At 42.0% G+C, this 27761-nt stretch overlaps 1 long non-coding RNA gene across 3 annotated transcripts in view; it reads right to left on the reverse strand.

Annotated features, from left to right (window-relative positions):
- The window catches only part of LOC119365686, a 41080-nt gene extending 13326 nt beyond the window's left edge, over positions 1 to 27754 (reverse strand). The window contains exons 1-11 of one of the 3 annotated variants that reach the window (XR_005175724.1): positions 27216 to 27754; positions 26188 to 26282; positions 25708 to 25803; positions 25114 to 25253; positions 24307 to 24533; positions 23369 to 23702; positions 22939 to 23096; positions 22494 to 22623; positions 22237 to 22399; positions 21788 to 21884; positions 21190 to 21239 (exon numbers count right to left, since the gene is read on the reverse strand). This is a non-coding gene — a long non-coding RNA (uncharacterized LOC119365686). Of the gene's footprint in view, positions 1 to 21189; positions 21240 to 21787; positions 21885 to 22236; positions 22400 to 22493; positions 22624 to 22938; positions 23097 to 23368; positions 23703 to 24306; positions 24534 to 25113; positions 25254 to 25707; positions 25804 to 26187; positions 26283 to 27215 lie in introns of those variants that run through there. The other 2 variants (XR_005175722.1, XR_005175723.1) reach the window with 2 other exon arrangements.
- Positions 27755 to 27761: the final 7 nt, after the last annotated feature.

Raw genomic sequence — 27761 nt, forward strand, 5'->3', positions numbered from 1 at the left:
TCAGCATTAGTCATAAAGAACTCACATACTTATTGCAAAAATCTATTAGTTATTGAAACGAAGTACTACGTGCATGCTCCTAGGGGGATAGATTGGTAGGAAAAGACCATCGCTCGTCCCCGACCGCCGCTCATATAAAGTGCCTTACCCTCGTGTTTCTATAAAATAATATAAGTGACAATAACTGGCCTCGAAAATAATATAAGTGAAGCATGAGAGTTCATCAATTTATATAAAATAAAATCACCACCGCGTTCTAAAAAGATATAAGTGTAGCACTAGAGCAATATTGCCTAGCTCTGTCGGATTACGGGTTCCGCAAATCCTTGAAAGGTTCGGACTCTGGGGTGCATGTAGAGATCTCAATCTACCCAGCCTGCCTACTCGCGATCCTCCTAAGCCTAGCGCAACGAGCTCGAAGAGACAAAGGGACACGGCAGTTTATCCTGGTTCGGGCCACCTTGCGGTGTAATACCCTACTTCAGCGTTTTGGTGGATTGCCTCGAAGGGCTGAGGATGAACTAGTACAGTGGATGAACTGGCCTCAGGAGGTGAGGTGTTCTTGAGCTCAAGAGAGCTGGTGGGATGTGAACTAGACCAAATACGATCCGATCCCCCTCTATGGTGGTGGCTAAGTCCGATTATAGTGGCCTTGGCCCTCTTCCCAAATGTTGGCGGGAAGGGATCCCACAACGGCTAGATTTGAAAGGGGACAAGTAGTACAACTTATCCTGACAAAAGTGGTCTTCGCTTGCGAAAAGCCCCTGGACGTGACGCTGCGGTGGGCTCGGTGATGACCTCTGTCCTGCCATCTTGGTGGTCTTGGTCTTGTTCCACTAGAATGGAAACATTTGGCTGATTCCTCGGGACTCCGTGCCTGCAGCTTGCCTCCCTTGCACCAAAGAGGAAACTGGCGCTCTACGCCCGCCTGGCCTTGGCCTCATGGCTCACGTCAGCTGAGCCTCATGAGGTGCACCTTGCATAGAACTCCCCGCCCCTCAGGAGCCAGCCTGAAGAGGCCAATCCTCTCAGGGGTCTTGGCGTCGTCCGCCTCGCGAGGTTTGGCCCCTCGTGAGGGTCTTGAGCTGTTGATGTCGAAGCTGGGCCATACCATGCCATTGGTGGAGTCACACGGTGGGCCGCAGGCAGGAAAGTCTGGATACCCCCATATCTAGAACGCCGACAGTAGCCCCCGGGCCCAAGGCACGCTCGGACTTGGCTTCTAGGCTAAGCCAAAGGGCAAGTGCAAAGCGCCGTGGGCCCTAACCGCCTGCAGCCTTGATGACGCATGGCGATTGCTGGGACGTGGGCGTCTCCACTTCCCCAAGCTGCCTCGGCAACTATTCGACTTGACTGAATGATGCGGCATGCAGAAGATCATCATAGCGCGAGGTCGTGGAGGCTGGCCATTGGCCTTCCTTGGCTATAAATGTGGGGAAGGGGCAGAGCCCCCCTACTCATCTCTCCTTCGTCTTCCTGCCGCCCGCTTCTTCTCCTTCTTCGTATTGCTTCCATGGCGTAGACGAGGAGGTTTTCGACGGTCGAGAAGGGGAAAGCTTCCAAGGAGGGACCAGCCTCTCTGCCTCCCAAGAGAGGCCGCGACCGTCCCCATAAGCACCCCGCGACCCCTGCAGCAGCCTGCAGGGGGGCGGGTGCACGCCCCCTGGAGCTGGCGTTTCTCTTGGTGCCTGCGGTGGCACCTCTTCTCGCGGCGGGGGCCACCGGCTTCGGAGCAGCCCCCATGACGAGGGGAGGCTCGCGGTGATCGTGCGCCCTCCTCAGCCGCGCTTCTCCTTGCTGGACGTGCTCCTCGAGTTCGTGGTGTGGTCGGAGAGCCCAACCGGCACCTCGCTCCGGCTTCTGCATTTCTTCTCCAGCGAGCTTCCATCCTCGGGGCTTGATAATCTCTGGCTGCACGCTGATGGCTGCTGTAGCAGAGCTTCGTGGGTCGGGACTGAGGTTGCCAGCTTTGGCAGAATGGTCCTGACCCGCGGCTGGCAGACGTTCCCCCGCGTGCGAGGCCTGGGTGGAAGGTGCACCCTCCACTTCAAGTACGACGTCCTGGTAACCCTCTACGTGAGGGTGTTTAGGGAGGACGGCCGCCGCGTGGGGTGCTGCCCGGAGGACGGCAGTGACGACGAGGGTGGCGAAGGTGAGCTTGGCCCTAGCAGTGCGCGCTCTTCTTCTCATGACGGCGGCTCTTCCTCAGATCAGAGCTCGAGCAGTGGTGGCAACGACCGGTGATACGTCCATTTTGCATCATGCTTTTATATCGATATTTATTGCATTATGGGCTGTTATTACACATATGTCATGATACTTATGGTTATTCTCTCTTATTTTACAAGGTTTATCATGAAGAGGGAGAATGCCGGCAGCCGGGATTTTGGACTACAAAAGGAGCAAATATTGGAAACTTATTCTGCACAGCTTCAAAAGTCCTGAAACTCCACGAAAGTCATTTTTGAAATTAATAAGAATTATTGAGCAAAGAAAGAACCAGAGGGGGCCCACACCCTTGCTAGGAGGGTGGGGGGCGCGCCCCCTCCTATTGGGCACGCCCCTGTCTCCTGGGCCCCCTGGTGGCCTTCCGGTGCCCATCTTCTGCTATATGAAGTCTTTTACCCTAGAAAAAATCAGACGAAAGACTTTGGGTTGAAACTCCGCCGCCTCGAGGCGGAACCAATCTAGGGCTCTGGCGGAGCTGTTCTGCCGGGGAAACTTCCCTCCGGGAGGGGGAAATCATCACCATCGTCATCACCAACGATCCTCTCATCGGGAGGGGGTCAATCTCCATCAACATCTTCATCAGCACCATCTCCTCTCAAAACCCTAGTTCATCTCTTGTATCCAATCTTGTATCAAAACCACAAATTGGTACCTGTGGGTTGCTAGTAGTGTTGATTACTCCTTGTAGTTGATGCTAATTGGTTTACTTGGTGGAAGATCATATGTTTAGATCCTTAATGCATATTAATACTCCTCTGATCATGAACATGAATTTGCTTTGTGAGTAGTTACGTTTGTTCCTGAGGACATGGGTGAAGTCTTGCTATTAGTAGTCATGTGAATTTGGTATTCGTTCGATATTTTGATGAGATGTATGTTGTCTCTCCTCTAGTGGTGTTATGTGAACGTCGACTACATGACACTTCACCTTTATTTGGGCCTAGAGGAAGGCATTGGGAAGTATTAAGTAGATGATGGGTTGCTAGAGTGACAGAAGCTTAAACCCTAGTTTATGTGTTGCTTCGTAAGGGGCTAATTTGGAACCACTAGTTTCATGTTGTGGGTAGGTTTACCTTAATACTTCTTCTCTAGTTGAGGATGCTTGCAATAGGGCTTAATTATAAGTGGGATGCTTTTCCAAGAAAGGGCTACCCAAGCACTGGTCCACCCACATATCAAATTATCAAAGTAACGAATGTGACTCATATGAGCGTGATGAAACTAGCTTGACGATGATTCCCATGTGTCCTCGGGAGCGCTTTTCTCATTATAAGAATTTGTCCAGTCTTGTCCTTTTCTACAAAAAGGATTGGGCCACCTTGCGGCTCTTTGTTTACTTTCATTGCGTGTTACCCGTTACAAATTATCTTATCACAAAACTATCTGTTACCTACAATTTCAGTGCTTGCAGAGAATACCTTACTGAAAACCGCTTGCCATTTCCTTTTACTCCTCGTTGGGTTCGACACTCTTACTTAACGAAAGGATTACGATAGATCCCCTATACTTGTGAGTCATCAAGACTCTTTTCTGGCGCTGTTGCCGGGGAGTGAAGCGCCTTTGGTGAGTGGAACTTGGTAAGGAAACATTTATATAGTGTGCTGAAATTTTCTGTCACTTGTTACTATGGAAACTAATCCTTTGAGGGGCTTGTTCGGGGCATCTTCGCCCGGTCAGTAGAGCAAATAGTTGCTCCTCAACCTATTGAACCTACTGAAAATGTTTACTTCGAGATTCCTTCGGGTATGATAGAGAAACTGCTAGCTAACCCCTTTGAAGGAGGTGGAACATTGCATCCCAACTTACACCTTATCTTTGTGGATGAAGTTTGTGGATTATTTAAGCTTGCAGGCCGATGATGTTGTTAAGAGGAAGGTCTTCCCTTTATCTTTGAAGGGAGACGCGTTGACATGGTATAAGCTTTGTGATGATACGGGATCTTGGAACTATAAACGATTGAAATTGGAATTTCACCAGAAGTTCTATCCTATGCATCTTGTTCATCGTGATCATAATTACATATATAATTTTTGGCCTCGCGAAGGAGAAATCATCGCTCAAGCTTGGGGGAGGCTTAAGTCAATGTTATATTCATGCCCCAATCATGATCTCTCAAGAGAAATGAATATTCAAAAATTTTATGCTCGGCTTTCTCTCAACAATCGCACAATGCTCGATACTTCCTATGTTGGTTCTTATATGCTGAAGACTATTGAATACAAGTGGGACTTATTGGAAAGAATTAAACACAACTCTGAAGATTGGGGTTCCGACGATGGTAAGGAGTCAGGTATGACACCTAAGTTTGATTGTGTTAAATCTTTTATGGATACCGATGTTTTTCATGGAGTTAGCGCTAAATATGGACTTGACTCTGAGATAGTAGCTTCTTTCCGTGAATCTTTTGCTACTCTTGTTGATCTCCCTAAGGAGAAGTGGTTTAAATATAATCCTCCCATCGAAGTAAAAGTAGTTGCACTTGTTACAGTTGAAGAAAAGACTATCACTTATAATGATCCTATTGTTCCTACTACTTATGTTGAGAAACCACCTTTCCCTGTTAGAATATAGGATCATGCTAAAGCTTCAACTGTGGTTCGTAAGAGTAATACTAAAACATATACACCTCCTGAGCAAATTAAAGTTGAACCTAGTATTGCTATGGTTAAAGATCTCTTGGATGATAATATAGATGGGCATGCTATTTACTTCTGTGATGAAGCTGCTAATATTGGTAGACCCGATGCTAAGATACATAGACCTGTTGTAGGCATGCCTGTTATTTGTGTTAAAATAGGAGATCATTGTTATCATTGTTTATTTGATATGGGTGCTAGTGCCAGTGCAATACCTTATTCTTTATATGAAGAAATTATGCATGATATTGCACCTGCTGAGAAAAAAGATATAGACGTTGCAATTAAGCTTGCTAATAGAGACACTATTTCACCATTTGGGATTGTTAGGGATGTTGAAGTCTTGTGCGGGAAGGTTAAATACCCTGCTGATTTTCTTGTTCTTGGTTCCCCACAAGATAGCTTTTGTCCCATTATATTTGGTAGACCCTTCTAGAATACCATTAATGCTAAGTTGATTGTGAAAAGGATGTTGTTACAATTGGCTTGGGAAATATGAAACATGAGTTTAATTTTGCTAAGTTTCGTAAACAACCCCATGATAAAGAATTGCCTACTAAGGATGAAATTATTGGTCTTGCTTCTATTGTCGTGCCTCCTATTGATCCGTTAGAACAATATTTGCTAGACCATGAAAATGATATGTTTATGAACGAAAGAAGGGAAATAGATGAAGTATTCCTTAAACAGGGTCCTATTTTGAAACACAACTTACCCGTTGAAATCCTTGGGGATCCTCCTCCACCCAAGGGTGATCCCGTGTTTGAACTTAAACCTTTACCTGATAATCTTAAATATGCTTATCTTGATGAAAAGAAGATATATCCTGTTATTATTAGTGCTAACCTTTCAGAGCAAGAAGAGGAAAGATTATTGAAAACTCTGAAGAAGCACCGTGCTGCTATTGGATATACTCTGGATGATCTTACGGGCATTAGTCCCACTCTATGCCAACATAAAATTAGACTAGACGAAGACGCCAAGGCAGTGAGAGATCATCAATGATGATTAAATCCTAAGATGAAAGAAGTGGTAAGAAAGGAGATACTAAAGCTCCTTGAGGCAGGTATAATTTATCCCATTGCTGATAGTGATTGGGTAAGTCCTGTCCATTACATCCCTAAAAAGGGAGGTATTATTGTCGTTCCTAATGATAGAGATGAATTGATCCCGCAAAGAATTATTACAGGTTATAGGATGGTAATTGATTTCCGTAAATTAAATAAAGCTACTAAGAAAGATCATTACCCTTTACCTTTCATTGATCAAATGCTAGAAAGACTATCCAAACATACACATTTCTGCTTTCTAGATGGTTATTCTGGTTTCTCTCAAATACCTGTGTCCACGGAGGATCAATCAAAAACTACTTTTACTTGCCCTTTTGGTACTTTTGCTTATAGACGTATGCCTTTTGGTTTATGTAATGCACCTGCTACCTTTCAAAGATGTATGATGGCTATATTCTCTGACTTTTGTGAAAATATTTGTGAGGTATTCATGGATGACTTCTCCGTTGATGGATCCTCTTTTGATGATTGCTTGAGCAACCTTGAGCGAGTTTTGCAGATATGTGAAGACACTAGTCTCGTCTTGAATTGGGAAAAGTGCCACTTTATGGTTAATGAAGGCATTGTCTTGGGGCATAAAATTCCTTAAAGAGGTATTGAAGTTGATAAGGCTAAAGTTGATGCTATTGAAAAGATGCCGTGTCCCAAGGACATTAAAGGTATAAGAAGTTTCCTTGGTCATGCCGGTTTTTATAGGAGGTTCATTAAGGACTTTTCTAAAATCTCTTGGCCTTTGACTAATTTATTGCAAAAATATATTCCTTTTGTCTTCGATGATGATTGTGTAGAAGAATTTGAAATCCTTAAGAAAAATTTGATCACTGCACCTATTGTTCAACCATCTGTTTGGAATTTACCCTTTGAAATTATGTGTGATGCTAGTGATTATGCTGTAGGTGTTGTTCTAGGGCAAAGAGTTGATAAGAAAATGTTATCCAATATGTAGTAAAACTCTTGATACTGCCCAAAGAAATTATGCTACTACTGAAAAAGAACTCTGCAGTTGTATTTGCTTGTGATAAGTTCAGACCTTATATTGTTGATTCCAAAGTTACTATTCACACTGATCATGCTGCTATTAAATATCTTACGGAAAATAAAGATGCTAAGCCTAGACTCACTAGATGGGTTGTCTTGCTCCAAGAATTTGACTTGCATATTATTGATAGAAAGGGAGCTGAGAACCCCGTTGCAGACAACTTGTCTAGGTTAGAGAGTGTCCTTGATGACCCACTGCCTATTAATGATAGTTTTCCTGATGAACAATTAGCGGTTGTCAATGCTTCTCGTACTCCTCCTTGGTATGCTGATTATGCTAATTACATTGTTGCTAAATTTATACCACCTAGTTTCACATACCAGCAAAAGAAAAAGTTCTTTTATGATTTAAGACATTACTTCTGGGATGACCCACACCTTTATAAAGAAGGAGTAGATGGTGTTATTAGACGTTGTGTACCTGAGCATGAACAGGAATAGATCCTACGCAAGTGTCACACCGAACCATACGGAGGACATCACGCTGGAGACAAAACTACACATAAGGTATTGCAATCCGGTTTTTATTGGCCTACTCTCTTCAAGGATGCTCGTAAGTTTGTCTTGTCTTGTGATGAATGTCAAAGAATTTGTAATATTAGTAGACGTCAAGAAATGCCTATGAATTATTCTCTTGTTATTGAACCATTTGATTTTTGGGGCTTTGATTATATGGGACCTTTTCCTGCCTCTAATGGATATACACATATTGTAGTTGCTGTTGATTACGTTACTAAGTGGGTAGAAGCTATTCCAACTAGTAGTGCTGATCATAACACCTCTATTAAGATGCTTAAAGAAGTTATTTTTCTGAGGTTTGGAGTCCCTAGATATCTCATGACTGATGGTGGTTCACATTTTATTCATGGTGCTTTCCGTAAAATGCTTGCTAAGTATGATGTTAATCATAAGATTGCATCTCCATATCACCCACAATCTAGTGGTCAAGTAGATCTGAGTAATAGAGAGCTCAAATTAATTTTGCAAAAGACTGTTAATAGGTCTAGAAAGAATTCTTCCAATAAACATGGGCCTATAGAACTGCATATAAAAATCCTATGGGTATGTCTCAGTATAAGATGGTATATGGAAAAGCATGTCACTTACCTCTCGAACTTGAACATAAGGCATATTGGGCTATTAAAGAGCTCAACTATGATTTCAAACTTGCCGGTGAGAAGAGGTTATTTGACATTAGCTCACTTGATGAATGGAGAACCCAAGCATATGAGAATGCCAAGCTGTTTAAAGAAAAGGTTAAAAGATGGCATGACAAAAGAATACAAAAGCATGAGTTTAACGTAGGTGATTATGTGTTGCTATTCTACTCTCGTTTAAGATTTTTTGCAGGAAAACTTCTCTCTAAATGGGAAGGCCCTTACGTTATCGAGGAGGTCTATCGTTCTGGTGCCATAAAAATCAACAACTTCGAAGGCACAAGTCCGAGGATGGTGAACGGTCAAAGAATCAAACATTATATCTCAGGTAATCCCATAAATGTTGAAACAAATATTATTGAAACCATAACCCTGGAGGAATACATAAGAGACACCTTCTAGAATGTTTCAGACTTCGAAAAGGAATAGGTATGTGGTACGGTAAGTAAACCGACTCCAAGACAATTCTAATAGAAATTTCTCTTCCTTTTGGAATATTTAAGAATTTAAGGAAATAAGAAGTAGTCCGGGAAGGACACGAGGCCTCCACGTGGGTGGAGGGCGCGCCCACCCTTACTGGCACGTCCCCTGCCTCGTGGGCACCTCGTGTGCCTTCCGGACTTCGTTTTCTTGCACGTTACTTCTTTTGCGGTAAAAAATCATTATATAATCTCCCGAAGGTTTTGACCACCGTATCACGCAAAAATCTTGTCTTTGTTTCGAGTTGTCTCTGTTACAGATTTAGAGCAAGATGTCGTCTCAAGAGTTAGTTGGGGAGAGTTGGGTGTCCCACCCGATGCCAGGTCCAGGAGCAAACAACGATGCTTATCACTTTGGGCCATCAACGGAGGATGAGATGGATGCCGACTTGAAAAGGATAGATGCCATGGAGGAGGATCAAGAAGTTACCTCCCGCTTCCAAGCAGGATTCATGATGGGGGAACTACAAAGCTCAGCTATTCCAAACTCGGTGATCCCTTCCAATGTTAAATTTCTTTCTTATGAAAATATGAAAAAGGGTGTCACTTGTTCTCCAGAAGCTATGCAGCATCCTGGGGTAAAAGGAGCTGTAGCCTTCACGGGCAAGCTCCGCAAGGAGAATATGGACCTCAAGCAACAAGTCAATAAGCTCGAGGAGGAGAATCGTATCCTGAGGGGCATCATCTCCAAGAAGATCACAACACCAACTCTGAAGAAGGAGACATAATCACAAGGGTATGGGCACTCCCCTTGGCAACTGCCAAGCTTGGGGGAGTTGCCCCGGTATTGTATCACCATCACACTCCTATCTTTACCATTTTTCTTAGTTCGATCCTTTTAGTAATATCTTGATCTAGTAGATAAAGTTTTGGTATGAATTAGTTTCGAGTTTTGCTTTGTGATCCTTCTATGTAATCGAGTCCGTGAGCTATCTAATAAAGATTAGTGTTGAGTCAAGGGCTTTGCTATATTGCTACGATCTTGAGAAAATAGAAAGAATAAAAAGAATTAAAGAGTTCATATTGATCTTATGGATAGTAATGACTTCACATATAAAGAGTATGAGGCATAAAAGTTGTTGAGAGTTGACAAACATAGTTTTGGTCATCGTTGCAATTAATAGGAAGTAATAAAGAGAGAGAGGTTCTCACATATAAATATACTATCTTGGACATCTTTTATAATTGTGAGCACTCATTAAAGTATGACATGCTAAAGAGTTGATGTTGGACAAGGAAGACAACATAATGGGTTATGTTTTCTCACATCTTAGTTAAAGTATATTGTCATGGATCGTCCAACATGTTGAGCTTGCCTTTCCCCCTCATGCTAGCCAAATTCCTTGCACCAAGTAGAGATACTACTTGTGCCTCCAAATATCCTTAAACCCAGTTTTGCCATGAGAGTCCACCATACCTACCTATGGATTGAGTAAGATCCTTCAAGTAAGTTGTCATGTTGCAAGCAATAAAAATTGTTCTCTAAATATGTATGACTTATTAGTGCAGAGAAAATAAGCTGTATATGATCGTGTGATATGGAAGTAATAAAAGCGACGGACTGCATAATAAAGGTTCATATCGCAAGTGGCAATATAAAGCGACGTCTTTTGCATTAAGATTTTGTGCATCCACCCTAAAAGCACATGACAACCTCTGCTTCCCTCTGCGAAGGGCCTATCTTTTACTTTAGGTCTTTTACTTTCTGCAAGAGTCAAGGTGACCACCATAATGACTCAACTATACTTATACCATCACCAAACGTTAAGTGTGTAGACCCTGCATGTTCGAGAACTATGCAGACATGACCGAGACACCTCTATGGCCAATAACCAACATCGAGGCCTGGATGCCCATATTGGTTCCAACATATTCTACAAAGATCTTATCGGTTGAACCTCGATGTCAAGGATTCAGCTAATCCCATATGCAGTTCCCTTTGTCTATCGGTATGTTACTTGCCCGAGATTCGATCGTCGGTATCTCCATACCTATTTCGATCTCGTTACTGGCAAGTCTCTTTACTCGTTCCATAATACAAGATCCCATTACTAACTCATTGGTCACATTGCTTTGCAAGCTTATTGTGATGTTGTACTACCGAGTGGGCCCTGAGATACCTCTTTGTGATACGGAGTGACAAATTCCAGTCTTGATTCATGCTAACTCAACAGACACCCTCGGATATACCTGTAGAGCACCTTTATAGTCACCCAGTTATGTTGCGACATTAGGTACACACAAGGCACTCCTCCGGTGTCAGTGAGTTGCATGATCTCATGGTCATAGGAACATATACTTGACATGCAGAAAAAAGATAGCAATAAACTTGATACGATCATATGCTACGTTCATAGTTTGGGTCCTGTCCATCACACATTCTCCTAATGATGTGATCCCGTTATCAAATCACAACTCATGTCCATGGCTAAGAAACCATAGCCATCTTTGATCAACGAGCTAGTCCGGTAGAGGCTTACTGGGGACATGTTTTTGTCTATGTATCCACACATGTATTTGAGTTTTCGGTAAATACAATTATATCATGGATAATAGACTATTACCATGATCAAGGAAATATAATAATGACCACTTTATTATTGCCTCTAGGGCATATTTCCAACAATGCAGTCATTAGTGCCTCCCCCCACCATGCCTTGGAGAGACCCGATGTATCTAACATGGTGTTAACCATATCAGTTAGAGTCCGGTTCTTTCTTTCAGCTACCCCATTTGACTGAGGTGAGTAGGGAGACGTCCTCTCATGGATTATACCATGTTCCACGCAAAACAAATCAAATTCATTGGAAAAATACTCTTCACCATGATCAGACCTAAGCTGTTTAATTTTTCGATCAAGTTGGTTCTCTGCTTCAGCTTTATAGTTTTTGAAGAAATTTAAAGCCTCATCTTTTGATTTTAGAAGATACACATGACAATATCTAGTGGAGTCATCAATCAACACCATGAAGTATTTCTTTCCACCTTTTGTCAACACGCCATTCATCTCATAAAGATCAGAATATATAAGCTCTAGTGGCGCCAAGTTTCTTGCCTTTGCAGTCTTATGGGATTTTTGAGGTTGCCTAGCTTGCACACTCATTTGGCACTTGGAGCCCTTGACAGTGGTGAATTTCGGAATTAAACTCATATTGGCTAGCCGTGTCATGCAACCAAAGTTAATATGACAAAGTCGTGAATGCCAAATGTTGGACTCATTATCATGGCAGACATTGTTGATAACTTTAGTGCAAATATCTGACAAAGACAGGCGGAACAAGCCTCCGCACTCATAGCCTTTTCCAAAAAATTGTCCACACTTAGAAATTACAACTTTATTGGTCTCAGAATCCAACTTAAAACTATCTCGACATAAACAGGATCCGCTGACGAGATTCTTATTGATGGACGACACATGATGAACGTTCTTCGGTCGCACGATCTTCCCTGAAGTAAACTTCAGATCGACTGTACTGACACCTCAAACAATGGCATGTGACCCATTCCCCATCAGCACGGGAGAAGTCCCTGTGATCTGGTAAGAAGAAAACATGAAGGCGTTAGCACAAACATGTACATTGGCACCAGTGTCTATTAACTAATCCAGAGATTGAAATACTGAAAGGATGGCAGGAAAATACCGTACCCAGATTCCTTCATATCAGTATCACCGATGAAAACATTAGCAGACTTGCCACTCTTCTCATGTTCACGCTCCTCAAAACGGTTAGGACATTTTGGAGCTCGGTGATTAGGATCACCGCAGACATGGCATAGTCATTTTCCCTTCTTATGAGAATTCTTCTTGAATTTGGTATGATGTGATGGCTTGTTCTTTGCATCAAACTTGCCTTTGCCTTGAGTTTTGTTCTTATTGTTTTTGAACTTGTTGGGTTGGAAGTTCTTCTTCTGCACCATGTGGGCACTAGAAGCTCCCTCAACAACTTGAGCACATGTGTCTTTTGCTCTCGCATTCTCTTCAACATGAAGAGTACCAATGAGATCCAAAACGGAGAACTCCTCTCTCTTGTGTTTCAGGGAAGTAGCAAAATTGTTCCACGAAGGTGGAAGCTTGGCAATGATGCCTCCGGCAACAAATTTGTCCGGCAACACACACTTGAAGTACTCAAGTTCCTTTGCGAGCGACTGTATCTCATGAGCTTGCTGGACAACAGAGCGCTCACCAGTCATCTTATAGTCATAGAATTGCTCCATGATGTACAACTCGTTGTCGGTGTCCGAGGCCCCAAACTTGGCCTCGAGCGCAACCCACATGTCCTTGCCGTTGTCAAACGACATATACGAATCCACAATGGAATCATCAAGAACACTCAGAAGGGCGCCTTTAAAGAGGGTATCCATCTTCTCAAAAGCTTCCTGCCGTGCAGGATTAAGAATGCCCTCGGGCTTTCCCTTGGTGGCGTCATAGCAGTACATGGTTTGGAACCAGTAAACTGCTCTCGTGCGCCACCTATTATATTGCACCCCCTTAAAGGTAGGCGGCTTAAGATGCGCAGCAAAACCACTTGGAGTAAATTGCCTACGATCAGGTTTTTGGATTGTTGAAAATATGAGCAAATTACTACGAGGTTTATTCCAAATAAACAGTACATAAATCATGACGATGAAAACAGAGATTAGACTAATCATGCGGACTAGCATAGTAGATGAACAGATCATATCTAGGGCATAGGCTAGAACTAAGAATTCTAGCACAATCTCGAACACGGAGGACAAGATCACATACGGTGCAGTGGGAGCAGGACTGCCGATGTTGATGTTGTCGCCCATGTCGTCGATGAGGAGGTTGCAAGGGTCGGGGAAGAAGTTGTCGTTGGCGAAGTCATCACTGCCAGTAGTAGCGCGAGTGCGCTCTCCAAAAACAAGATCGCCCCTCTCCCCTACAGGATCACGAGAGGCGGGATTCCGAAGGCTTGCTGTCCCTTCTTGCGGTGCACACCGGAAGGAGGGATGGAGAAGACTTGCGTGGCGGCGCAATGATCTGGAACGGTGCGAAACCATACGTTGTGGCGGCGGCTAGGGTAGACGTCTGCCTGACTATACAACCTACGTCCAAGCAACAGCCCTACGATCTAATAGAATTGGAAACGGCTGAGTAAATAACGCGTACATTAATTATTAATTAATTACTTATTAATTTTCCTGTGTAGCAAAAATATAGATAATGTGCATAAGTCTGACGCGGCGAGGTGTGGCATGGCGAGGCGAGTGAGGAGGAGGAGCACGCATACGTCTCCTCTTCTCATTCTCATACAATTGGTAGGAGAACTCACCGTATAAAGAGGTGCTAGTCTCTCTCAACTTTCGAGGTGGGACTAAACATTAGTCCCACTCACACCACTTAGATGTGTCCATGAATGGGTCAAGAGAATTTCAGAAATTTAGGTGAGCATTGGGCCAAAGGCCCACTAGCAAATTCCAACACAAGATCCATCCGATGCCACATGTCCGAGATTTGTGGAGCAATAGAAAGGGCCACAATGCTATCTAATAAATTAATCTAGAATAAACAAATACAATAATAAACCTAAGAATCGTCTCAACTATAATGTAAAAAAAGTACACTTTAGCTAGATTTCAGTCAGCTGAATTTTAGTTTTGTGGTCAATCGATTTTCCGACCCTTGGATTGTGCTTTAAGATTTGTGTAGCTTTTTTTGTCACATTTTGCTGGTGGTGTTGGGCTGTTTGGATTTGATTGACACCTATTTTGGGTCTGTCGATTTCCTTCTTGGGCTGGATTTTGGTGTGTGTGTGTATGCTTTTTTTTCATGTGTTTACTTTTGTTTTCTGCACATGTATTTTTTTTATTGTTCAGTTGAGTTTATTTTTCTTTATGTGTATTTCGGATGTTGAGTGCGGGAAAAATGTATACATGCAAGTACTACATGTACAAATTACATCAGAGTATGGAAACTTCACTCTTATATATTTATTCTACATATTATAAAATTTGCATTTTTTGTGCTAATTGTGTGTAATTTTTTGTTTTTTTGTTTTCTTTACTATTTAAGGGTAATACAAATGCTAATTGTTTTGTGCAATTCTTTGCTAATTAAATACATTTTCTATTTTTAGGTGTATCTATGCATGAAAGTACAAAATATGTGTGTAAATTATACTAGACCGCTAAAGTTGCATTATTATATGTGTATTCGGTGCATATTATAAAAAGTGGAATTTCAGTGAAAGTTGTATGCAAGTTTTTTTTATTTTTCTTTTTTTAGAAAAGAGGCGCTTGCCCGGCCTTAAACTGAGGCCCTTACAAGTTCAACAAGTTTATTTTCTTTCTTCTTAAGAGTAATACCAATGTCGCTAATTTATTCTCTCTTAGAAAACTTTATTTGTTTTATTATGTTTAGTTTTTAATTCAATTCCTATTTTTAAGGACGATACCAATGCCACTTATTAGTTCCTTGATTAAAATTTTCGTTTTTATGTAAAATTCACTATAATATGTTCATTCTTACATAACTAAAAAAGTGCAATTTATGTGTAAATTGTGTGCAAATTGTATCACTATTTTTTAAAATTCATTTCTTCTTAAAGGGTGATACCAATGCCACTATACATTATTTCTTCTTAAAAAATATTTTTATTTTTGTGTTTGTCAGTCAGTAGACATGCAAGTATGATACACCATGTTTGTAAATTATAGTAGAAGCAAAAACTGCAATGTATATGCTTATTTTTGGCATTTAGAAAAGTGTAATTCCATGGCATACTTGTGTGCAAGTTATTTTTTTAGTTTATTTCTTCTTAAAGGTATTCATTTTCCCAAAACTTCATTAGTTTGTTTGGGTTTTTGTTTCTATATTTTCTTTCTTCTTAAAGGGTTTAATTCTTACATAGAAAACTTCATTATTTTGTTTTAATTTTAGTTTTTGTATTTTGTTTTATTAAAGGGTTTCATTCTTCCATAGAAAACTTCATTATTTTGTATTTTTTTTAGTTTTTCATTTTCCTTAAACGATTTCATTTTTCCCTCGAAAACTTCATTATTTTGTTTTTGTTTTTTTTCTCAAAGGGTTTCAATCTTCCCTAAATTTTTTATTCTTCCCTAGAAAAATTCATTATTTTGTTTTCATTTTAATTTTTATTTTATTTCATTTTCTTTCTTTAATAGTAATACCCTTATTTTTGCATATTATAACAAAGCACAATTTATGTGTAAATTGCGTGCAAATTTTGCCATTACCTGGTTTTTATTGCCTTTCTACATAAAGGGTACTTTCTTCTTCAAGAGTAAAACAAGTGCGCTCCCGAAAAACCTGTTCGCCCGTCTCCCGTACAGGATCATGAGAGGCGGGGTTCCGGAGGCTTGTTGTCCCTTCTTGCGGTGCACGCCGGAAGGAGGGATGGAGAAGACTTGCGTGGCGGCGCAATGATGTGGAACGGTGCGAAACCATACGTTGTGGCGGTGGCTAGGGTAGACGTCTGCCTGACTATATAACCCACGTCCAAGTAACAGCCCCACGATCCAATAGAATTGGAAACGACAGAGTTAATAACGCGTACATTAATTATTAATTTTTCCCGTGTGGCAAAAATATAGACAACGTGCATAGCTCTGTCCTGGCGAGACGTGGCATGGCGAGGCGGGCGAGGAGGAGGAGGAGGCGTACGTCTCCTCTTCTCATGCTCATACATGTGGTAGGAGAACTCACCTTATCAAGAGGTGCAAGTCTCTCTCAACTTCCGGGATGGGACTAAACTTTAGTCCTACTCACACCACTTACATGTGTGCATGAATGGGCCAAGAGAATTTCAGAATTTTAGGTGAGCTTTGGGCCAAAGGCCCACTAGCAAATTCCAACACAAGATCCATCCAATGCCACATGTACGAGATTTGTGGAGCAATAGAAAGGGCCACAATGCTATCTAATAAATTAATCTAGAATAAAACAAGTACAATAATAAACCTAAGAATTGTCTCAACTATAATGTAAAAAAGTAACATTACACATGTTCTATCGCATTTGATTGCGGTGAGGGTGTTGCTTGGTCTAAACAGGGAATCTGCGATAAACTTCTTTTCGATAACATGTGCTTTTATTAACTTAAAATGTAGCATAAAGCGAGCTTCCAAATCAGTTACTTGTAGGGAACTCTGTAGTCCAACAAGGTGTGTATGGAAACGAGCTTTCTATGAATCTATGGCCTTCAGCAAACCAATCATAGCGTGTTGGGTACATGTATCCCAAGTCTTGAAGCTTTGAGGTACTGAAATGACATGCCAATCCTCTCTCTAGTGATTCAGTCAAAAAGACAACTTCTTTGTGAGGATGAAATCCAATGATGTCAATATCTTTTCTGCACGGCCCATCAATCTTGTCTTTGGTGCCAAGCACATCCTCACTGTCCGAGTCCCATTCATTTTTTTTTTCTTGTGGTGCTTGTTCCTTATAATCTGGAAAACTATCATGATAGGAATGATAGTTGACATCCTCCATGATCCAAGACCCATGAACTTCTTGATTGTAGCTCCGATGTGCAAACATGTGCCAAATATCTGCTTGATACTTCAGGACCCACTCAAGACGAGCACAAGACTCATCGAGGATCCAAACTTGAAGCCTCCCGAACGCAATTGATGCGAGATACACTCCCTTCTCTGATCTTCCTAGTCGTAGTTGGGGAGTTCCCCTCGTATCAATATCTTGGGGCAGCTTAATTACTTGATACTTGCCACTTGACAGACATATTCTGTGGATAAATAAAGTAAATAAACAAACAAACAAAAGAACGCATTAGAAACAAAATTTATTATAAAACTAATAATAGAAACGATGGTCCGTGCATGCCTGCCTACCTCATGACAAAATAGTGGTGAACGTAGAGGTGTCCACGCCAGTAGACACCGCATTTGTTATCATCGGACCAAGGCACATCGGCAACGGTACCGAACGCCTCCCCCTGCCGCTCAAATGATCTTTCCTCCCACCTGTTCGTCCTCGAGGAGAAAGCATGCAGCAACATCGGTGACGGCGGCCACTCCCACTCCGCCATCCTAGGGTCCAGTATTTCATGCTTGTAAGGAGACTGCGGGACGACGATCACCTCGTAGTGTGGCGACACAGCAGGGTCAAAAGCGATGTACTCGTGATTGCGGAAGTGCTCGTCACGGTAGCGGCGTGGCGGCCGCGGGGAGGGCAGCTTGGCCCACTGCCGTGTGGCGGGGTTCACCACGTAGCCGCCCAATAGCAGGAGGAGGCCGTTGCAGTGGTCCATGACGATTGCATCGCAAGCGCCGTCGGGCAGGTAGTGGTGGAATTTGGCGCTGACCATGGCCGGTGCCGGCGAGGGGCGGGCGAAGAGCTCCGTGAAGTCATGGTTGTGAAAGTTGATGAAGATGCCGGCCAGCGGGAGCGGGACGAGGTGCATGATGCGGCCGGTGTCGATGATGGCGCGCCAGGAGCTGTGAACGCACCGTGCAGCGGCGAGGTCACGCGGACGAAGTCGACGGAAGACATCGGCGAGCAGGTCGGCAGGTAGCTCCATCACCATGACCATGATGATCGGTCGATCGATCTGTCTTCCTCGCGCCTTGGCCGGCCGTGGTTAATTTATTGACCTGCCTATATGGTAGATAATGCACTCCGAATTGGTCTCTGGATGCACAACGCGTTAATACTAGAATACTAATGGAAATCGGATCGGACCTTGGTTTACAAGGCATGCAGACGCCATGCGCGCGTACAGGTACAGGTTTGTTGAGATATAGTACTATCATGCAGAGATTGCACTACAAGAAAATCACGTTTTGCCGTGTGAAATAGTATAAGCCGAGTTCTTTTTTTCGGGTACTCGGCTTATGTCACTCTAAACCGAGTTTGCTGAAACAAACACCCGGGAAATAAAAAGGACTCGGCTTATGGGAGTCTATAAGCCGAGTGGTGCTGAAAAGCCCTCAGCTTACATGAGGTACACGGCATCTACACAAAAAAGCACTCGGCTTATAGAGCAGACACGGCAAAGATAGCTGCCACGTGTCCAAAACGGAGGTGGTTGACGGTGCCGTCACGAAGCAGCCTGTAAACTGTGTGCCCTGCAACAGCACTCGGCTTATATGGCCTATAACCCGTGTGCACTGTGACAGCACTCGGCTTATATTAAGTACATTTTTATATCTTTAGCGAATAGAATTCGAATTTGAATTACAAGTGCGTGAAAAAGTTGACAAGGTTAGGTTAAAAAACCATACTTGTGTTCTTGAGTCTATGTTTAGGCCATATGCAAGAAAAATAAATGAACTTCAAACATGAGGGTGCCAAGACTTGACCCCGAACATGTAGTTTTTCTTTTTATAAATTTTGAGAAATGCAAACGAACTCTGAAAAGCATGAAAATTGGCATGGTGCCCTTACATGACACCTAAATACCGTGGTGAAAAATTGAGAACGTTTCGTAAAGGGTGTGATGTATATCGCTTGGAAACTAGACCATCTTCGAAGAAGAAACGTGTTTTTGAGATGGAGCGAGCGAGGTGTGAAGGTGACGCAACTGTTCCTTCAACCGTTGGCCTTGAAACTTTTTCTACACTCAATATACACCATTACTTGATCCATGTAAAAAATTGGAATATTTGGGGCTTCGTTTGCTATATTTAAGCCATTAAATGCATTTCTATATCTTTAACGGATATAATTCAAATTTGAACTACAAGCGTGTGACAAGGTTGACAAAGTTGGGTTAAAAAACATATTTGTGTTCTTGAGTCTATGTCTAGGCCATATACAATAAAAAGAAAGGAACTCGAAACATGAGGGTGCCAAGACTCGATCTCGAACATCTAGTTTTTCGCTTTATAAATTCCAAAAAATGCAAATGAACTCCGAAAAGCGTGAAAATTGGCATGGTGCCCTCATATGACACCTAAATATAGTGGTAAAGTTTTTAGAACGTTTCGTAAAAGTTGTGATGTATATCGCTTGGAAACTAGACCATCTCTGAGGAAGAAACATGTTTTTGAGATGGAACGAGCGAGATGTGAAGGCAACGCGACCGTTCCTTCATCCGTTGGCCTTGATTTTTTTTTCTACACTCAATATACACCATTACGTGATCCATGTAAAAATTTGGAATCTTTCGGGCTCCGTTTGCTATATTTAAGCCATTAAGTGCATTTCTATATCTTTAACAGATATAATTCAATTTTGAACTACAAGTGCGTGAAAAAGTTGAGGGTAAAAAAATCATAGTTGTGTTCTTGAGTCTATGTATAGGACATATGCAATAAAAAGAAAGGAAAACCAAACATGAGAGTGCCAAGACTCGATCCCGAACATCTAGTTTTTCGGTTTATAAATCCAAAAAAATGCAGACAAACTTCAAAAAACATGAAAATTGGCATGGTGCCTTCATATGACACCTAAATGCTGTGTTATAAATTTGAGAACATATCGTAAAAGTTGTGATGTACATCACTTGAAAACTAGACCGTCTCCGAGGAAGGAACGTGTTTTCGAGAGAGAACGAGCAAGGTATGAAGGCAAAGCGACCGTTGCTACATCCGTTGCTCTTGGAAATTTTTATACACTGAATATACACCATTACTTGATCCATGTAAAATTTTGGTATCTTTCGGTTCCGTTTGCTATATTTAAGTCATTAAGTGCATTTCTAGACATTTAACGGATATAATTCAAATTTGAACTACAAGTGCGTGAAAAAGTTGGCAAAATTTGATTGAAAATTCATATTTGCGTTCTTGAGTCTATGTTTAGACCATATACAAGTAAATAAAAGGAATTCCAAACACAAGGGCGCCAATATTCGACCCAAACATAAAGTTTGTTGGTTTTTTAATTCCAAAGAATGCAAACGAACTCCGAAATTCTTGAAACTTGGTAGCGTGTCTTTATATGATACCTAGAGGCTGTGATAAAAATGTATGACAAAATAATGCAATTATGGGTCCTAATTAATATGAAAACGTACTAGTAAAGAAACACACATAATGTAGCTCATGTGCTTTTTTCTCATTGGCTGAGCCGTGTGAGCCACGGATCAGTGACATGGCAAGAACTCAGCCGCATATCTCGTGCGCTCCTTCCGAAATCGAACGGCTGTTGGCCTCTCTCCTCCCTCCCCTCTCTCCCTTACTAGATCAGCAGTGCGCCTTGGCGCGAGGGTGCCAGTTTCAACAATGTGCCCATGCATGTAATGGTGAAGTTAGTAGAAAGCCAGACTTATCATATGTATTCAATCAGGATAAAAAAATAAAAAAATATATTCAAGTGTAATCAGAGCAAGACATCATCAATAGATACCAAAACTACAGATTCAAGTGTAATCGGAGCAAGACATCATCAATGGATACCAAAACTACAGTACAACACATCTCCATAGCCACCAGAATGATAGTACAACATATTTGAAGAATGGAATGTTCATATAGAGGGTAAATTAAAGGATGCAATGTTCATACACCAGTAATGGGCATGCGCGGTGGACAGGTCCGGTCGTCTTGAACAGCAGTGTCAGAGAATGATGACTCTCATTGTGTTCTCATTGAGCCCGAGTCTCAGATGGCCTTGTGAAGCCCAAGATGCTCTACTAGGAGATCAAGCATCATTCTAACTGGGATCCTTACAATGCTTGTCTCGGCCTGTGTCATAGGAAATTTCAGAATGGTAATATAATTTTCCAGAGTACTAAAGTTGACAGCAGTTGGTTTTATACCATGAAAACAAAGGTCTGGGTAACTAAAGGACAACAATCTTTGTTGTGCAAGAGTTTTATTAGATTCTTACTGTCCTGTTCGACAATTGAGACATAGTAATTGAAAAAAAAATCAAATGCTACCATGAATCATAAGATAAACCAGTAGAAAATCTAAAGCCTAATCATCGGACAAAGTCACACACACGAGCAGATCGCTTCAAGTATTATACAAAGAACAATGGCCTAGGAAACCAATCCACAATCCAGCGAGTTTGCTACAAAGAAAATCCTAAGGACAACCTGTACACACTCATACGCAAGCGTCAATTCTGGTGTTTCCAACTTTAATGATAGGCTAATCGAAACGAGAGACCAAGCAGTCCTGGATAATCATTTTGAAAAGTCTAATTAGACAATGTTAAGTGCAAGAGAGGCAAGGTGACTAATTCAACAATGCGCCAGGAACGGCCAGAAAAAGATGATTGCACTCACACGTCCATTGTAGTTCTTGTAGTCCTTGTTTGTTTTGCATCAGGCAGACCAATGTTACCAAGAATGGCATTAACCATAGACTTTGGGCTGATCAGCTCTTCAGTTAATGAGACACCAAATGATTCGATAGGTATAATATATTTGGAAACAGAATGTGTCAGGCCAGGCTCAAAAACAAGAATGACACGATAAGTAAGAAAACAACGGTGGCACAAGTTAATATGTGAATAGGTGGCCTTTAGATCGTTTAATAGATTCATTATGTGAGTATTCATACTAAGTAAAACTCAATACCACAACTAAATTATAATCAATAGATTTGGAGTATTCTCTCTGAAAAGGGCAGCATTTTTATACACAGCCCGAATAACAGTAAGATCACTCACGTGAACCCTAGATCGATACTACTAAAGTACAGAATTTATGAGCGACCGACAGCTCGTGTTTACCTTGTTCATTGGTGGCACCGTGGACTGCGTTTTCCATGTTCCTGTCGCCGGCGTGGTGGACAGGAGTTCCCTCCATGCACTGATTGGTATTGAGTAGTCAGTTGCTTTCAGATCACAAAGAACTACATCAAACAAAGATGAATCTAGCTAAAGGATGCATGTCCTGCATACAATAAAATTGTATATTAGACAATGCTAAGAGCTAGAAATATTGATTGGTGCAAGTTTGAAGAGAACAAATCTAAATTACATCATACTTGAATCTTAGCAAAGCAAATGGTCAAATAATATATGAATGAGTGGTAGAAGAACAGCAATGGCCCAAAGCAGATACGCGAAACAACAATCAGGATCCAGGAAGTCCAAGGCAAGGCCTCTAAAAAGAATCTGCTCCACACAAAAAAAAACAAAGACATTTTTACAGCAACATAGCCAGTCCTGCCAAATAGTACATGAATTAAGTGATATAGTAGGCAACTTCGCCAACCAAACTATATTTTCAAAATAAGCTTTTCAGTAGAAATAGTTCATCAACCAAACTATAGTTTAAAAATAAGCCCAGCAACAGAAATACTTGAAAACAAACTATAAGCATTAGTCTTACACGACTAAAAACTTCCCGTAAAGCTGAAACCACAAATGGGGATATGTGTGCCTTCCGTTGAAGGTGGACATAACCATGTACAAATATTAGGTGTTTACATGATCTGATGTCGCCCCAGGTGCCATTGAAGACAGACCACGGCGATGTTGATGTCATCGTGGAAGTGGCGCCTTATCATCTTCATGTCATGTACACTGATCTCTCTCTTCCTTGTGGCTCCCTTCAAGGCAGCCAACACTAATTGGTTTTCTATACCCTGCACAAATTTTTTCGCACAACCTCAGTGTCGTTTCATATTTCCAACGGATCATTCATACACGATGGAAAGATCTCAGTTTTTGTTTCGCTAATTTACAGTGAGAAATAAAACATGTACAATCTGGAAGTTCAACTACTTTCAATACAATTTTCTTCAGGTTTCTAGTTTTTCTTAGGAGAGAACAAGTAACACAACTGAATAAAACAAATCAAAGATGATTAAGGGCTGCTGCAGTACAAGGAAAGTAAGAGGAGGAGAGGGGGACGGACCTCCCTGGACATGCATATCGCCCCACTTCCCTTGCCCTTCTTCTTCAGGTCCTTCTGCTCCTTGCTCATCCATCCCCTTCTTCTCCTTTTCTCTGCAGCACATGGACGGGGGAAGCACCAAATTGATGCCCCCCAAAACACAAATCGGTCCAAATCACAAGTATTATACAAGGTAAAAAAATGATTTTTCGGTAAGGAACAGAAGAGGGTAGATAGAGGGAGAGGGCCGAGGATACCGTGGCTGACGCTATGTTGTGTTGGGGAAGAAGCATACCTCCTCTACCGCTGAGTGGTGGTGGAGAAGCTGCTCCTAATATAAAGCTATTCCTGCAACCTGTAATAACACACTCAAGTTAATGGGATAAGCACACAAATTATTTTCAGTGTAAACAAAACTGATTTCCCTTAAAAGATAAACCAAGTGTAGTAATTGAAGTAACTGTAAGCAAATATCATTACTGCGCTTTTGAACCCGCAGCTACCAAAAAAGACAGATCAGAATGCCCGTTAAGATACGAACAATTTTGAGCCACTAACTGAAAATGTTCAGGTTCTAAAAATGCCCAGTTTCTGAAAATGTCCAGGTTTAGACTTGTAGCTGTACTTTACAATTTAGGACAACATGGATCTGACCAGCTCCAAACTAAATTCTATTTGGATTTTGTGTAAACGAAGCCTAGTTGGATTTTGTGCAAACGAAGCCTAGTTATACTACTACAATAACCTAGAACCACTAAAGCACCCACACAATTAGTCACAGTATCCTGAACTTGATGAAAGCGAAAATATATCATATAGCATGCACGCACACAAATAGTAACAGTATCCTCATCTTGATGAAAGCGAAAATGTATCATATAGCACGCACGCACACAAACAGTCACATTATCCTCATCTTGCTGAAAGCAAAAAATGTATCATGTAATGTAAATACATACCTTAACCTGGAACGGTACGGTCCAGTCTCAGTTGACAGTCTTGATGTTTCATGTTGGCCTTTATATATGTTTTTGAACAACAATTTTGCTTGCTGCTTGTAGAAGACAACATCCTTAACATAACCACCATCTAAGCACTCCGCAAATGAAAGGCCATCAGTGATACAGGCTATCATTGTCAGCTTCACCATTTCGAAAAGATAACAAGACACAAGCAAAAGTGCCACCTGCAGAAAAAAGCAGAGGAGAGCTAGTAAATACTTCTAACATGTTCACTTCGGTATAGAGGATCCTACTTATCCAATGACCCATATATCTCAAATAGAACAGATTAATATATCTCAAGCAACAGTGAATGTCCAGTATGTTCTCCAAAGCTACAGAATATAACAGGTTCAGAGACTGTCAAGATCAAAAAATAGCGAGGGGATTTTGTAGCCACATGGCAAATCTAATAAAATTTCTTCTAATTTAAATCTCAGACATCTCAATGAAATAAATAATTTGATACATAACTGAAACTGAACTCTAACCTTTGGTTGTTTAGTTGTCTTCTAATGACTATCAACACAGGTATAACTAGAACTTCAAAAGCTTAATGTTAACCAGATTAGAACTTTCAAAGTATAAGACCATATTGAGCAAGACTAAGGTAAAAGCAAGAAAGATTAAAATTGATTACCACAATTACACAAAGAGACGTATTTTTCCTTTTTCAGGCAACCAAATCTAGCTCAATGTATGGTATGTATTTGTTATTAAATGTTTAATCAGCAAAGTTTTGAGAGAGAGAGGGGGGGATCTTACCAGTTGAAGGGGCCACATGAGTGAGGGGTGAGGAGACGCTCAGAAGCGGCACCGCTAGCCAGCAGCAACTCAAAGGCCGAAGCCAATCAACTGGACTCCTGATGCTCACCCGCCCGCACTTGGTCCTTTTGCCTGTGACACTGTATAGCAGAAACACATAAAATTGATCACACAGATCTTAGAGCAAGTTTCTTCTTGCAAAAATAATAGAGCATATTCCTAACACACATAACCGATGCTATTCATTCACACCTCTTTACACTTCCTTGTATAGTCGTATGTGTATATGTGTTTCACTGTGTGGTTTGATACACTGAGACTTCACCTCCAATTCAAGCATAAGCATATGAAAAATGGTATAGTGAACCTGAGTTTGATTCTCTGAAGCTTGGAGCCTTAAATATTTTAATAAAGAGAACATAAAAACACTCTACTGAGCAATCCTCTATGGAGATCATATTATCTTTCTGGAGGAAGTACAACGAAATGGATTGTGGAGGGATAACTTCAATATGCAAATAGTATCACTTTGAGAAAAAATTCTAGAATCCCTTTGAAACAATCAAGTGAGTGTATTGTATGCGTATATCTTACCTTAGCAACAGGAGGAAGAGGCAATCATAACAATGCACAGTTGCTCTCCTTCTTCCAACCTTCCTCTTCAGCTTGCCTCTTTTTGTAAGCACTACCCTGGTCATGGGGAGAAAAAAGTAAGCATTTACTGTAATAACCTATGTGAATTCCTTCATTCCAAAGAACAAACAAATGTTATCTTCTTCATTTGCTCATAGAAACTAAGGAACGTGTTTAGAACCATTGGAAATAGAAGCAAATATATTTGAACTATATTCAGTTGAAAACAGGAGGACGGGTAGCTTCCACAATTTTCTAAAGCTAGCAACATAGAATAGGGTCAGCCACCGCTTGTATGTTACCGCTGAATAAATCTAAAAGTTTTTAATATAGAAGGTTCAAGCACCTTTTCACACATTAGTTTGGCCATATTTAACCAGTACTAATGCAAAGAGCATAGATATTGCGAACCAAATGGAACATGAGATCGCAAGACTGAACCTGCAACCGGACGGCGGCAAGGATGTCGGCGTCCACCCAACAAATCTCTCCATGAATCTTCTGCATCAGCGGCTCAACCACCAAGAACGACGCCTCTGCCAAGCCACACAAAAACATAACCAATGATAAAATCCTGAACAGTGAAGCTCGAAAAGAGCACATTGCAATTACATGTAAACAAAAAATAGATGGAGCTAATATCAATAATTATGCTACCTCATGGATTGTTCTAAATACTCCCTGTCAATAATTATGCTACTAACTGATTGGCAACTATTTCTTTTGCTGCACAGTTCAAAAAAAATGGCAGTACAAGCAGATCTTCAGTACTCCAATTTATTTCAGTTTTGACGGCTTATTTTCAATTTCAAAATGGAAAATACTCACAAGAGTACCCTGTACGAATAAACCTACAGATCAACATGTGTATCAACTTTTTTGGTAATTTTGTTGATCAACAAGGCCTGAAGAACGTGTATTTGTACTGTTAATTTTATTCACACATGATAAGTCCAGGTCATAAAAATTCCCTCATGTTCCTTACTGCTCCACAATCAACAGGATTGTACACATGGACAATGAACCAATGTGTCAACCAATCTGGGCAGTACAACCAAGGCGAAGCTCCTGCTGCTCTCAAACTGCACGCTACTGCTATAAGCTTTGATGATTTCAGGTCAAGGCAGTGCAGATTAAATATATTTCGTCAGTGTAACATTTTTCACTGCTGCTAACATGCAGTACATTAGCTCATCTGAAAAAAGTGAAACTACGAGTTACCAATATTTGCCCCTGCAAGCATTACCACAGGCACCTATCACGCAAAATCCCATCAGATGTGAACTCAGAACACGCACGGGGAAAATCACGCGGCAACTACTACTCATCCAGAAATAGTCGCACCCAATCTACCACAGCAACCACTCGTCCGACACAAGAGTCAGGAAAACAGAAATTAAACGGATAGAGGATGCAACAAGGGAGGGCGTGGTGAAGGAAGGGGGAGGAGGAAGGAGTGGTGGGGCTACCTGCCTATGGACCCGTCGGCGGCGCCGGGACTGGCAGCGGCAGGGAGGGAGGCGCTGCTGCTGGCCAGCCCCATGGCCAGCGGGAAGTGGAGCCGTGTGTGGGGGCGAGGAAGGAGACAGAGAGGAGCCGCCAGAGTCCATCGGAGCCGCGCCGGCGACGAAGCAAGCAGCGGGAAAGAGGAACCAGCGTCTCCCTCCTCACCTGCTCTGCTCGGTTGCGCCATGGCCGACCTTGCGGGCGGCTCCTCGGTGATCTGGACGCGCCGCCTGACCTGCCCGGCCATGGTGGCCCACCCTGTCCTGGCTCGTGATGAGGGGAGGAGGAGAGGAGAGGGTGGGGGCGCTCCTCTTGCCGTGTGCAGGCGAGGACGACCGCGACGACACCGGGGAAGTGGACGGAGGCGGTCCGGCAGGCTGGGCGAAGTAGACGGCGGCGACGGCGGGAGCTGCTAGGGTTAGGGGTTGGGTGGAGGAGGAGGGACGAGCGACCGCAGGAGGAGGCGGCGGCGATGCGGCGGGGCGAGCGGCTGGGAAGGGGAGAGAAGA

This window comes from Triticum dicoccoides, chromosome 2B (genome assembly GCF_002162155.2).
Source record: "Triticum dicoccoides isolate Atlit2015 ecotype Zavitan chromosome 2B, WEW_v2.0, whole genome shotgun sequence".
Taxonomy (NCBI): domain Eukaryota; kingdom Viridiplantae; phylum Streptophyta; class Magnoliopsida; order Poales; family Poaceae; genus Triticum; species Triticum dicoccoides.